This window comes from Rhincodon typus, chromosome 9 (genome assembly GCF_021869965.1).
Source record: "Rhincodon typus isolate 14 chromosome 9, sRhiTyp1.1, whole genome shotgun sequence".
Taxonomy (NCBI): Eukaryota; Metazoa; Chordata; class Chondrichthyes; order Orectolobiformes; family Rhincodontidae; genus Rhincodon; species Rhincodon typus.
Window position 1 is genome coordinate 85624130 of NC_063340.1, and position 12767 is coordinate 85636896.

The following is a 12767-nucleotide window of genomic DNA, read 5'->3' on the forward strand; positions in this document are numbered from 1 at the left end:
TGGTGATGGAGCCCAGACAGAGAGAACAGCAGTGGGCAGATACAGGAAAGGGTAAGAGTCAGCCTGTGAGAATCAATAGCTGCTAATGGGGTCTGTTAGCAGCTGACAATGTGTTGTTGGGGCACCAGAAAGGAGACGCAGGATAGGTCATACTGGGGACTATGACTGGGTGAGAATGAATGAGTGTGCTGAATACAGCCTATATTGTGGCAGGGTGTGGGGTGTGGAGGCATAAAGGGCGTGGAGGAGAAATTGAAGAGATAACCTTTCATTTTGATTTTGAAAGCTTTCACTCCTTGATGTTGGTGGAAATAAAGGCTTGCTAGAGATATTTTGATGAGGAACTGAACATTTTGTTTGTGAAAATGTTGTTACGTAACCCAGAATATTTTTGAGGAAGACTCCCACGCACTTGCTGGTGCCTCTCAGTCACTCCTCCATTTCTGGGGTCATGATTTCTGCTTGACAGCGGAGGCCTATGAGCGGAAAGTATGTGAGTTCCAAATCAACTCTTCAGGGATATTTGTGTTGGAGAATAGAACATTACAGCAACAACAAACAGATAAGCACTGCCCCAGTCAGGCAACTCAATGGTAAAAAGTTAAAGCTGCCAAAGTCCTACAGCATTGTAAGGCTGTTCTCTCATTAGAGAGAGAGATGACTGGTGGTGGTTCTTCCTGAGGGTCACCGTGCCTCAGGTGAGGGTGGAGGGTGAGAAGGAGAGTCTTTCATGGTAACCTTAGCCAGTTGAACCCATACTGTTGGTGCCATTCTGCATTGCAAACCAAGATGCAGAATATTACAGCCTGTATAGTTTCCCAACAGTTGACAGCCTCAGCAGAACGATAGCTACTTGACCACCATGATTCTCTGTCCAGTCTTCCCAATGCCTCTCTGGTGTCATTTGGATTGAATGAACGTTATTGGAAATTGCCTTCATACCATGCAGGTTCCTTCCTTCTGAAGGTGGGGATGGTTGGAGGGATCACTCCACATGGTTGAACATAGAACTTCAACATTCTGCTTGGATATAGAGGATTCCCCTTCAATAATGACCCCTGCCATAATATCAAGAGACAGCTACGCAATATGATTGCACTCTGTTTCACTGGGAAGGATGTTTGTTTAATGTGCAGCCACTCTTGTTTTGGGAATCCTCTGGCAAATCATTCCGACCTTAGCCGAGCAGGCACATATTTATGTGTTGAGAAACACAACCCTTAAAAGGTGAGCTGTAAATATAAATAAAGGATGATTTTGAAAAAATGCTCATCTAGAAAAGAACAAATCCAGTGCTTTTCACTGCATCTCGATACATGTGACAATAATAAATCAAATCGAATAGCTCCAGAATAGTCCCTTATTCAGTCTGAAGACCACTGTTGTAATATGAGAGGTATATAACTTTAATGTGGTGTATCAAACTGCAGTAAATCATTATTTACCTCAACAGGGTATGCTGTATTAGTCCAATGCTGTACTGGCCAGCCATTCTCAAAGCAGTACTCAAGGTCAGATGTACTGCGTGTAACTCCCTTTGAATGTTGTCTGTAACGAGCCATATCTTCAAAGAAAGCCCCACGTTTTTCATTCCCAATCCTTATGTGTGTTGGGTACTTTCACATCTGAAAGAAAAACCTAACATGATATCAGGTGGCTGTTTCTGAAGATTTTCAGATGCACCATTCATAACAATCATCTATTGTTTATAGAGTCACAAGAATTCACAACACTGCACTGACCAAGAATTAGCCATGCCTAATCCCACTTCCCAGCTCCGACTTGTAGGTTATGCCACTTCAAATGTATCCAAGTGTTTGTTTAAACGTGATGGAGATTTCTACCCATACTGCTGAAGCAGCAAGCTTCAGATTCCAACCACTACCTCAGTGAAAAGGTACCCCTCAAACCTCCCAAATTTTACCCTAAATCCATGTTTCTTGCCTATGGGCCAAAAGGAGTAAGACCTTTAAATTCACTCCATCTAGACCTCATCATCACAGACCTGCACATCAGTTAGGCTCCACTTAGCGTCCTTAATTACAAAGTAAACATCTCAAACCACCACGTTGTGATTCTGTTTTATTTTCATAGAATCCCTACAGTGTGAAAACAGGCCCTTTGGCCCAATAAGTCCACACGAACCCTCAGAGCATCCCACCCAGACCCGTCCCCCTATAACCCACCTAACCTACACATCCCTGAACAGTACGGGGCAATTTAGCATGGTCAATCTACCCTAGCCTACACATCTTTGGACTGTGGGAGGAAACCGTAGCACCCAAAGGAAACCCACACATACATGGGGAGAATGTGCAAAGTCCACACAGACAGTCACCCGAGGGTGGAATTGAACCTGGGTCCCTGGTGCTGTAAGGCAGCAGTGCTAACCACTGTGCCACCCTTTTAGTTTATTCTTTCATGGGATGAGGACATCTCTGGCAAGGCAAACTTATTGCCTATCCATCAAGAAGGTGGTGATGAGCTGAATTGCAGTCCATGTGCTGTAGGTAGACCCACAATCCTTGAGAGATGGAGTTCCAGGATTTTGGTTCAGTGACATTGAACGAACAGCAATATATTTCCAATCCAGGATGGAGAGGCACGGTGGCTGAGTGGATAGCACCGCTGCCTCACACTGGGTTCAATTCCAGCTTCAGGACACTGTCTGTATGGAGTTTGTACATTCTTCCTGTGTCTGTGTGGGTTTCCTCCCACAGACCCAAAAAAATGTGTAGGTTAGGTGGACTGGCTATGCTAAAATTGTCCATTGTGTCCAGCAATGTACAGGCTATGGGAAATGTAGGGAATGGGTCTAGATGAGATGGTCTTCAGACAGTTGGTATGGACTCAACGGGCCAAATGGCCTGTTTCCACACTGCAGGAATTAGGTGAGTGGCTTGGAGGGGAACTTGCAGAGGGTGGTCCTCCCATGTATCTGCTGCCCTTGTCCCTTCAGTAAGCTCCAACAGTCATTGCTGAAGAAGTTCACAAAATATCTTGTTGTTGCAGAGCTGGGAGGATTTCTTGCAGAATTTTAAAGGGCTGTGGTCTTTGTGGGAACAAATAAATAGGCATTTTCTTTTAAGTTTCAGGACAGAACAATAGCTTGCATTTTTGTGGTGGATCTTCATTTTGGAGGACGTTGCAAAATGAGCAGGAAGGATTTAACATCCTTGTTGAAGGTAGGATTTGAACACATGACCTCAGAACAATAGCTTGGGCCACTTGATTGCTACTTTAGATGAATTATCACCGTACTGTTGTCTCTGTCTGTTACCTGTGACAGTGCTAATGTCTAATGTTGAATCCTGTCTCTATCCAGACTGTAATACCTTGGTTTAATGCTGAACAATGTGAAACTTGGACCCACTATGGATGGCACAGGATTTTGAGAATGATGGGCACAGAGGAAATGTCACTTCACATGGCACCTTAGCTTGTGCCTCCCAGTCTAGCACTGCATCAGTTTGAAAACCCACACATTTATTTTCACATTCCTGCACGACCCTGCCCTTCACTATCTCTCTAGTCTCCTCTAGGCAATCAACCCTCGGAAATTTCTCCTTTCTTTCCATTCTGGCTTTTTGAACTGGGGGAGGTGATGGCTTAGTGGTATTATTGCTGGACCATTAATCCAAAGCAAAAACAGAAGTTACTGGAAAAGCTCAGCAGGTCTGGCAGCATCTGTGAAGAAAAAATCAGAGTTAATGTTTCGGGTCCGGTGACCCTTACTCAGAGACCCTGGTAATATTCTGGGGACCTGGGTTTGAATCCTGCCATGACAGATGGTGGAACTTGAATTCAACAAAAAAGAGTCCAATGATAACCATGAATCCATTGTCAATTGTTGGAAAAATCCATCTGGTTCACCAATGTCCTTTTGGGAAGGAAGCTGCCATCCTTCCCCAGTCTGACCTGCAATGTGACTCCAGACCCACAGCAAAGTGGTTGAGTCTTAACACCCCTCTGAGCAATTAGAAATAAAAGCTGGCCCAGTCAGTGATGCCCTCATCCCATGAATTTTGTTTCTCCCTGGCTACAGGCTGTATCTTTGGTGGCCTGAGCTCCAAGCTCTTGAATTCCCTTGTTAAACCCTCACTCACAACTCTTTATAAGAGCTACCTCTTTGAACAAGCTTTGGCTGTCAGTTCTTGGATTTCCCTATCCCAAACCGCAGGAGCTGCTCGTTTGAAAGGCCAACACTAAGGGGCTGAATGGCCTCCTCCTATGTTGTAACCCTTCTGTGATTTTGCAGGCTTGGTCATCAAACACATTTGAGGCTGAGTTTCTTCATTCATTCATTGGTTGAGGGTGTCGCTGGCTAGGCCAGCATTTATTAGCCATCCCAGAACGCTGTTAAGGGTCAACCAAATTACTGTGGGTCTGGAGTTACATGGTTAGTCCTGTAGCTTTTTTTCCTGAAAGAACATTAGTGAACCAGATGGGCTTTTCCTGATAATCAACAATTCGCGGTCATCATTAAATTCTTCATTCCAGGGTTCTATTCAAATTCTATTTTAAATTCAAATTCCTCCATCTGCCGCGGCAGGATTTGAACCCATTAATCTCTAGATTAATAGTCTAGTGATAATGCCACAAGGCTATTGCCTCCACAGTTAGACAGATCAATGATCAACAAAGGCATTTAAGGTTTAATGGGAGGGAAGTAAGTGAAGAATACAGAATTTAAGGCTACAAGCATTTCAGTCATGACCTTACGGAATGGCATAGCAGCCTTGATGGGCTGAATGGTCCACTCTTGCTCCTGTTTTGCATGGCTGCGATCACATGCTGGCATGTGTTGGAAGTGCTTCAGATTATTCACTGCTCCTCATTATAAAACCAACATAGGCTTTTGGGCATCAGTTGAGGGTAGCATTGGTTTGGGATGTCTGCTTTTTCCTGTGTACTATTCAGCTCACACTTACTCGCAAACTGTAGACTTGAAGAGTGATTGTTGGTCTGGTCAGTGATGGGGAGAATGGGGTTTATGTTCCTCCTCTTGCTCCCACTCTATGGAAAGATGAGAAGATGTGTCAGGAAAGATAATTGCCTTGGAGCCAGGAGAGGAGAGGGGACAGGAAGGAAGCAGTGGTCATGTACCATCAGTACTTGCTGATGTTTGGTATTTGTTACTCTAAGTTTCTGAAGAACACAGTACACAGCTCTATTAATAGATCTGGTCTGTCACAGTGTTCAGCAGAATGTGTTGGCTGTGCCTTCGAAATGCAGATCTTGTTTCTCGCTCTTTCCCTCTCTGAGTGGACTTTTTTTTTGGCTTGAAGGATAAAAGGTCATTTGTAGGAAGGAAACGTATCACATGGTCACCAAAAAAGCAGAAACAAACGTTCTGGTCCTGTTCCCCGCCGCTCCAACCCCACCCCCCCTCCCCGACATCCAAAATTGGCAGGGATGGGGGAGTCTGTGTAGATTTTGTAAACACCCACCCCCATCCAATAACTCAGGCAATGCCTCCCTGCCTGACAGTGCCAATCACAGGCAGTCCATTTGACTACAGGAGGATGGTGTCCATATCAAACCAGTGCCCACAACCTCTCACACTGAACATGAGCAGGATCCAGGTCTGATTCCTTCACCTTCCATTATCCCTGACCATCGATATTGAATACCACTATTTTTTTTTCCTTTATTTATTCACAGGATGATGGTATTGCTGGTGAGGCAGCATTTATTGCCCATCCCTAATTGTCCAGAGGGCAGTTAAAAATCAACCACATTGCTGTGGGTCTGGAATTGCATGTAGACCAGACCAGGTAAGGATGGCAGTTTCCTTCCCTGAAGGGCAGATGGGTCTTTCCCCCCAACAATGAACAATGGACAATGGACTCATGGTCATCATTAGATTCTTAATTCCAGATATTTATTGAATTCAAATTCTACCATCTGCCATGGCAGGATTCAAACACAGGTCCCCAGAACATTATCAGGATCTCCAGATTAACAGTCCAGTGATAATACCACTAGGCCATTGCCTCCCCATTGTCCGGGCCATTGTCTCAAGTGCCCATACCCAGTGGTCAAAAGTGAGCTGCTTGATCTTTTCAAGTTGCAGGTCAGGACATGGCCTGGAGGCTGGGGGTTTGTTAGTTCAGTTAGCTGGATGGCTGGTTTGCAATGCCTGTTGATGCCAACAGTATAGGTTCAATTCCTGCACCAGGTGAGGTTACAAATGAATGCTTTGCCTTCAGAATGTCACCCCTTGGGTTAAACCATCCCTGATTGTGTCTCTTTCTCTAATAAGAGACTAGCCTATGGTCATCTGAGACAATGGCAATTTTACCTATCCTGACAGGATAGAATTTGCAACAGAACATCTCCTGCACTAACTGGTATACATGTTTTTTAACTGTGTCATAGTTGGTGGCACTTTCTTCAGGGGAGAGGAGGCAAACTTCATGTGCTTTCCCTGAAAACATTCTCTGCAGAAATAAAGACCGGTGTTAAACTGGCCACTTTAACCGCTCTGCTACCTGCTTGCAAGACAGAAAGACCACCCCTGCCTCCTCAGACAGAGTAATTAAATGAGTGAACCAAGTGCTTTTATCCTTAAGGCTGAGCTAGTGGTGTTTTCATGGGACACGATCATGGTCCTGCTCCTCAGCTTGAGCTGTTTTTGTTCATATCCCCTTTCCTGTTGTGTTTCCTGATATTCTCTCTATTCCCACGCTGCTCTCTCCTCCCTTTCCCATTGTTGTAAATTCTACCAGAGTTTCTTGTGGTAACAAAAGGGTGAGGTTTATTAAATATTCAATATGAAAAGAAAGAACAAGACAACACACAGACACAATGGTTAGGATTAAGAAGTGAGTCTGAAAAAATTAACAATATACGGCTCAGTCTCTCTGTATGGTTCATGAATAATAGAGAATGGAATGTTGCTGGTCGAATGATCGATTTCAGGAATCTTGGCTTTCCAATTTAATTATAAAGCTTTTGTCACGTTTCTATTTGATGGTGGCTGGCAGCACTCAAGAGTAAGAGGAGCCTGTCTGGCATACTGGCTAGTTGTTGTCTAGCGAATAGAGTGAGTTTGTCATTTTACCTGTGATGCAGGGGTGACGAGTGAGTGGTCCTTCGATGATGGTCTTCACAGCACACTAAGCCACAAACACAGGCTATTTTACATGCTATCTCAGTTACCAGCACACATTCTCCCATTAGTACGCACAGTTCAGGGCTGACACCCTTTCTAACCCCTTTTTTAAATATATTCCTGGAAGGGCAAATGCAAAGGATGTCTGCAAGACGTAATGTTCTGCTGATAAGAGAAAGGTAGACTCTGTACCACATCAATGTAGCAGCATTTTTTTTTTAATTTGCTGGCCTATTGAACTCAATATTTCTGTCAAACTATAGAATTCTTCACCACAGCTTTAAATTGCATTGCTGATTGCTATGATTTACTGCTTTCAATCTCTTTAAATCTGTGCCTATGTAATACTGAATCTCTGTACTGCTGGCTGGGTTTTCCTACCTTTTCCAATGATTGATATGCTGGCTACTGACTTCTTTTAGGTTTATTGCAGCCAAGGTAGAGTTTTCGCGCTTCTTCTCGAGTAAAACTGAATGAGACCTTATGCCCATATTTTGATAGATTAAACCTAGGTTTAGAGAGACAATATTTAATCTGACTCTCCAGGGCAGTACTGAAGGCAGCACTGTCAGAGGTGCTGTACTTCAGATGATATTGTAAACCAAGGTTACATCTGCCCCACTACGTAAAAGAATCTACTGTATAATTTGAGAACAGAAGATCAAAAGAAGGCTGTTTGGACCCTCGAGCCTGCTCCATTATTTAATGCGATCATGGCTGATCCAACATTCCTCATGTCCACTTTCCAACCCTATCCCCATAACCCTTGATTCCCTGCGTAATCAATAAGCCATCTATCTCAGCCTTAAGTATACACAAGGGCTCTGCCCCCACAGCTCTCTGTAGCAAGGAGTTCCAAAGACTCACAACCCTCTGAGGGAAGAAATTCCTCCTCATCTCAGTCTTAAATGGGTGTCCCTTTATTCTGAGACTATGCCCTCTGGTCCTAGACTCTCCCATGAGGGGAAACATCCTCTCAGCATTTACCCTGTCAAGCCCCTTAAGAACACTGCATGTTTCAAAGAGATCACCTCTCATTCTTGTAAACTCCAGTGAGTAGAGTCCCAACCTGTTGAATCTTTGCTGATAAAACAATCCCTCCATAGCAGGGATCATCCTAGTGAACCTTCTCTGAACTGCCTCCAATGAAATTATATCTTTCCTTAAGTAAAGTAAATACTTTCAAAGAAGGACTGGGATTCTGTATCAGCAGCTGCGACAGATGTTCAGTTCTCCATAAGAGCTGAACATTGAACAAGGTACATAAGAGACAGCCCAGGAAATACTGTCCACAGTGAGTTTCTGTTCTGGTAAATCCTGAGTAGGAGGAAAATAAGTCTCGCTGTGAAATTGCTTCCAGTGAGCACTTTGGTTCAGAGTTTGAGAGTTCGAAGCATCTCAGTCTTAATGACTCTTGCTTATGCCTGACACTTTGTAAGAGGAAGGCCCATTTCGTGGGCCTTAGATAACATCCTAAAGAGTTTTGATACATTTGTTCAATTCCTTCAAGACCTGATCTTGCGACCGAAGAATGGAGCACGCAGCGGGGTAGGGGGGGGGGGGGGGGGTGGCGGGGGGGGGGGGGGGGGGGGGAAGTGGTGGGGGGGTCCTGTAACATGACTTGCTCCCTTTATTGGACACAGCCGAGCAGTTAATTGTGTTGACATACTCTAATTACCGGTGCAACAGTCGTGAAAGAGTGCAGGCCTTACTCTGCCTTAGCCTTTCCAAACACAGACGGAAGAGACAGCTTCAAAGATGGACTCGGATTTGGAACGAACTTAAAGGTGCCACGAAGTAACAGGACTCACTCCAAAGTGTCTGTTTCTGACAATTTCAAGCCGCATCACTGGAGGCTAATATAACAATTGCCCTTACATATGGAGCCCAGTTAAAACGCTGATGTGATGTGGAGGGAACGGTGTATTGAACCAATTTAAACATCTCAAAATGATACATCAGCAGAATGTTACAGACTTGATTGAGACCTTTTGGCCAATTGTACCTGTGCTGGCTCTTTGAAATGCTATCCAATTAGTCCCACTGCACCCCACTGTCAATAAGGTAGATCTGCAAAAACCTTTTTGTCTTATTAAAAAGAACAGTAAAATGTCATAAGTATTAATGACAATGGGGTGGCACTGTGGATCAGTGGTTAGCACTGCTGCCTCACAGCGCCAGGGACCCGGGTTCAATTCAACCCTCGGGCGAATGTCCGTGCGGAGTTTGCAAGTTCTCCCCGTGTCCGGGTGGGTTTCCTCCCAGAGTCCAAAGGTGCACATGTTAGTTGGATTTGCCAAACTGAATTGCCAATAGTGTCCAGGGATGTGTAGGTTAGGTGGATTAACTATGGGAAATTGCAGAGTTACAGGGATAGGGTAGGGGACTGGGTCCAGATGGGATACTCTTCAGAGAGTCAGTCTGGACATGTTGGGCTGAATGGCCTGCTTCCACACTTTTGGGGTTCTATTCCATGATAAAAGAATTTAGTCAAGGGGAATTATTGCTGAAAACATACATTTAATGTGATTTATTGTTGTCACATGTACCTAAGTACAGTGAAAAGTTTTGTTTTGTGAGCAGTACAGGCAGATCATAGCAAACAAGGACATACAGATCATAGGGTGCTTAGACAGAGCGAAGCATGCAAGGTTACAGCTGCACAGGAGGTGAATAATTTTACAGACTTAGAATTGAGGTTTCAAAGTGCAGGACGATTGTAAGAAATGTGAGAATAAGATCTGCCATAGACAGCCCACAAAAAAGCGCCCTGTGTTAGTGCCATCTTGAATCTGGAGTCTGTTGCTGGAGATTTTTGTCTGATACTCATCAGGACAATTGCAAGAATGCCAAATATTAAATGTTCGCAGCAACTTATACTGCAGGTAAAGAGGCCGGTGATTGGTTGGTAAGTTGACTCTGACCGGTCAAGACATTGCCACAGGCCAATCAGAGTGGATGTGCCAATCAATCAATGCCCTTTCCTCCTGTAGTGCAAACCACTGCAATCATTTTGAAATTTGGTCTTCTTGCGTTTGTCCTGTTGGGGATAGGATAAAGAATTGCAGCATTTTTCAGCTCTTTCCAACAAGGGTTCAGGCTCTGTGTTACAAATGAGAAGTAGTTGACAGATAATTATTTGATTGAGATGTTGCTGCTTTTGTTACAACTGGTCCCTTGAGTGCAAAAGTTGCTCTACAAAAAGTAACGCTGGGGAGGGAATTACAAACCCCTACCTACCGTTTATCTTGTGAGCCAGTAGTGCAGCAATCAAACCTTACTGTGAGCTGAGATGGGACAAAGGGGGAATGGGGTGTTCACCATTACCTCAGCCTGCTCCTGAGCTCCCCAGCTTCACAGACACTATTGTCCCTGGTGAGAGAAAGCACTTTATCAGCAACGAAACATAGTAGACTGCCAGGAGGTCGTGGAAGGTGCTACGTGAATGCCAGTTCAGTTCATTTTCTGTTTTACAACAAGACTGGCACTGCCCCAATGCCAGCCCTAGCTGTGGGATGATTTGCCGGCCCCTTTAATTGGTTAGTTGGGTTGTTATGGTGATCTGGTGTAATGGGACTGGTAGCTGCCTTTTACCTGGCACTTGGCAAACTGGGTCATACCTGCTGCTTGTACAGATGACATGCTATTTTTTTGCTCTGGCGTATAATATGATAACGAGACCACAATGTACTTTGAGCCAGTCACAGGAAATGGAGAAGGATAAAGCAACAAGATTAAAAAATAACTGCTCGAAGTGAAAGAAGCAAGAAACCAGGTGAGAGCCAACATAGTGCTTCTTTAAGAGCAAGTGAGTAAAGAGTCACGTCTACCTTGTCAAAAGAAATTGACTCACCTTCGAAAAGGTTACAGCTTCTATTTTTGTGTTTCACTCGTCGGGGAGTGAGGGTATGAGTCAGTTGCTCCCATGAAGAGAGATCAATAGATTTGGCTCTGTAAGGATGAGTGGTGACTAGTGACAATCCACGGGGGTCTGTTCCAGACATTCTGCAGTTCACACGGCTCATAAATAACACAGAGAGGGGGAGGATTTCTCAGAAATAACTTCCCTGATGATGCTGAGCTGTGTGGCCAGATGAAAGCTCAAAGTGGGATCGATAGCATTCAAAGGAACTGGGTAAATGACTGTGGGAGGGGAGGAGGGTTCAGGGTAGAACAGAAAGAGTTGCATTGACATCACACTTTTCACAGTGTGTCAAGGTACTTTATAAAAGACAAAATACTTTCTAAACTGTCGTTTTGGCTGTTGTGCGGGAAACATATTCGTCTCGTGATGTCTCATGGTATGAAGACCAACATGGGCAAAGAAGCCTCCAGCTGGCTACCACATTGCGTCCTCCTTTGGCTAATGAACCAGGGCTCCTCCATGTTGAACCCCACTTGGAGGAAGCGCTGAAGGCACTTAGCGCACAGAATGTGCTCTAGGTGGAGGATTTCAATGACCATCACTAGGAGTAACTTGTTTGTACCACAACTGTGACAATACCGTGGCTTTAAGAGGTTAGTTTGTCCTGGTGTTTTATTTGAAGAGCGGTTTTAAGGCAGAAGTACCAAGCAGTCTACTAGAAACACTAGAGTAAACAGCTTGTGAGGCTTTTGGTTATTTTTAAAGTTGGAACAATAGAAGCAGCCTGAATGGGTGGGGTCAAACTCCCACAGAACTAGGATCTTTAGTTTAGCTTTCAGCAGTTGCTATTAGGGCCTTGAAGAAATGGAATTTATTTTTTTCCCTCTCTCAGTTGCAGCCAAAAGCTGGGGGTTCTCTGTCTGCTGCGGGAGTTACATGTGAGACAATCTGTTTTCTGAATTTGCCTTTTGCCAAGGGCGTGTTTATGGGATGTTACCATATTGGAACGGTTAATTAGTAACTGGTACTGTATCTATTATTTAGTTAGGCTTTCCATTAGAGTTAAGTTATTCTAATTGCTTCTTTTTTGTTGTATTTTAACTACAGTGGATGAATAAAGAGTGTTTTCCTTTAAATGCGGTTGTATGACCAATTGAATTGCATCTGGAACGCAACACCTTACATCTAACTTTAAAATAAGAAAATGTTATGGTATACACTATCTTCTGGGGTTTTTCTCAGGGGTTTTGGTCTGGTCCATGACACAACTGACCGAATTGGTTGAGTCCCAAATGACATCGCTGCTGGACTGGGTCTGTGGGAAGTGGTAAGGGAAAACCATACTTGACCTTAACGTCTCCAATCCACTGGTCACTGATACGTTGCTCCATGACAGAATTAGTAGAAGTGACTACCACACAGTTATGGCTTCATCTTTAATATTGAGGATAACCTGTATTGTGTTGTGTGGCACTATCACTGTGCTAATTGGAACACGTTTCAAACAGATCTGGCAACTCAAAACTGGACTTCCAGAAGGTGATGTGGGCCATCAACAGCAGCAGAATTCCATTTCGTCACAATCTGTAACCTGTATTTTTGTGAAGAGAAGTGGCAGTTCAGAAAATTAGACAGAATGGTCAGAACCAGTGAAGAATGATCTGGTTTTGTTTCATGTACCTGACTTCACTATCAAGTATACAAGTCTTGCTACAACTGTACATGACATTGATACGATATCATCGTCATTGTCAATCACTCACAAATGAGTATGATTGTCCACCT

The 12767-nt window shown here is 44.0% G+C and overlaps 1 long non-coding RNA gene across 2 annotated transcripts; it reads right to left on the bottom strand.

Annotated features, from left to right (window-relative positions):
• Window positions 1–1458: 1458 nt before the first annotated feature.
• LOC125484096 lies at window positions 1459–11233 on the bottom strand. Of its 2 annotated transcripts, none has more exons than XR_007262945.1 (3): window positions 10971–11233; window positions 4932–5016; window positions 1459–1625 (listed from the first exon to the last, which is right to left on the bottom strand). It is a non-coding gene; the product is annotated as an uncharacterized LOC125484096 (long non-coding RNA). The 2 variants fall into 2 exon arrangements; XR_007262944.1 differs by having other exon boundaries at window positions 1459–1638.
• Between the last annotated feature and the right edge of the window lie 1534 nt (window positions 11234–12767).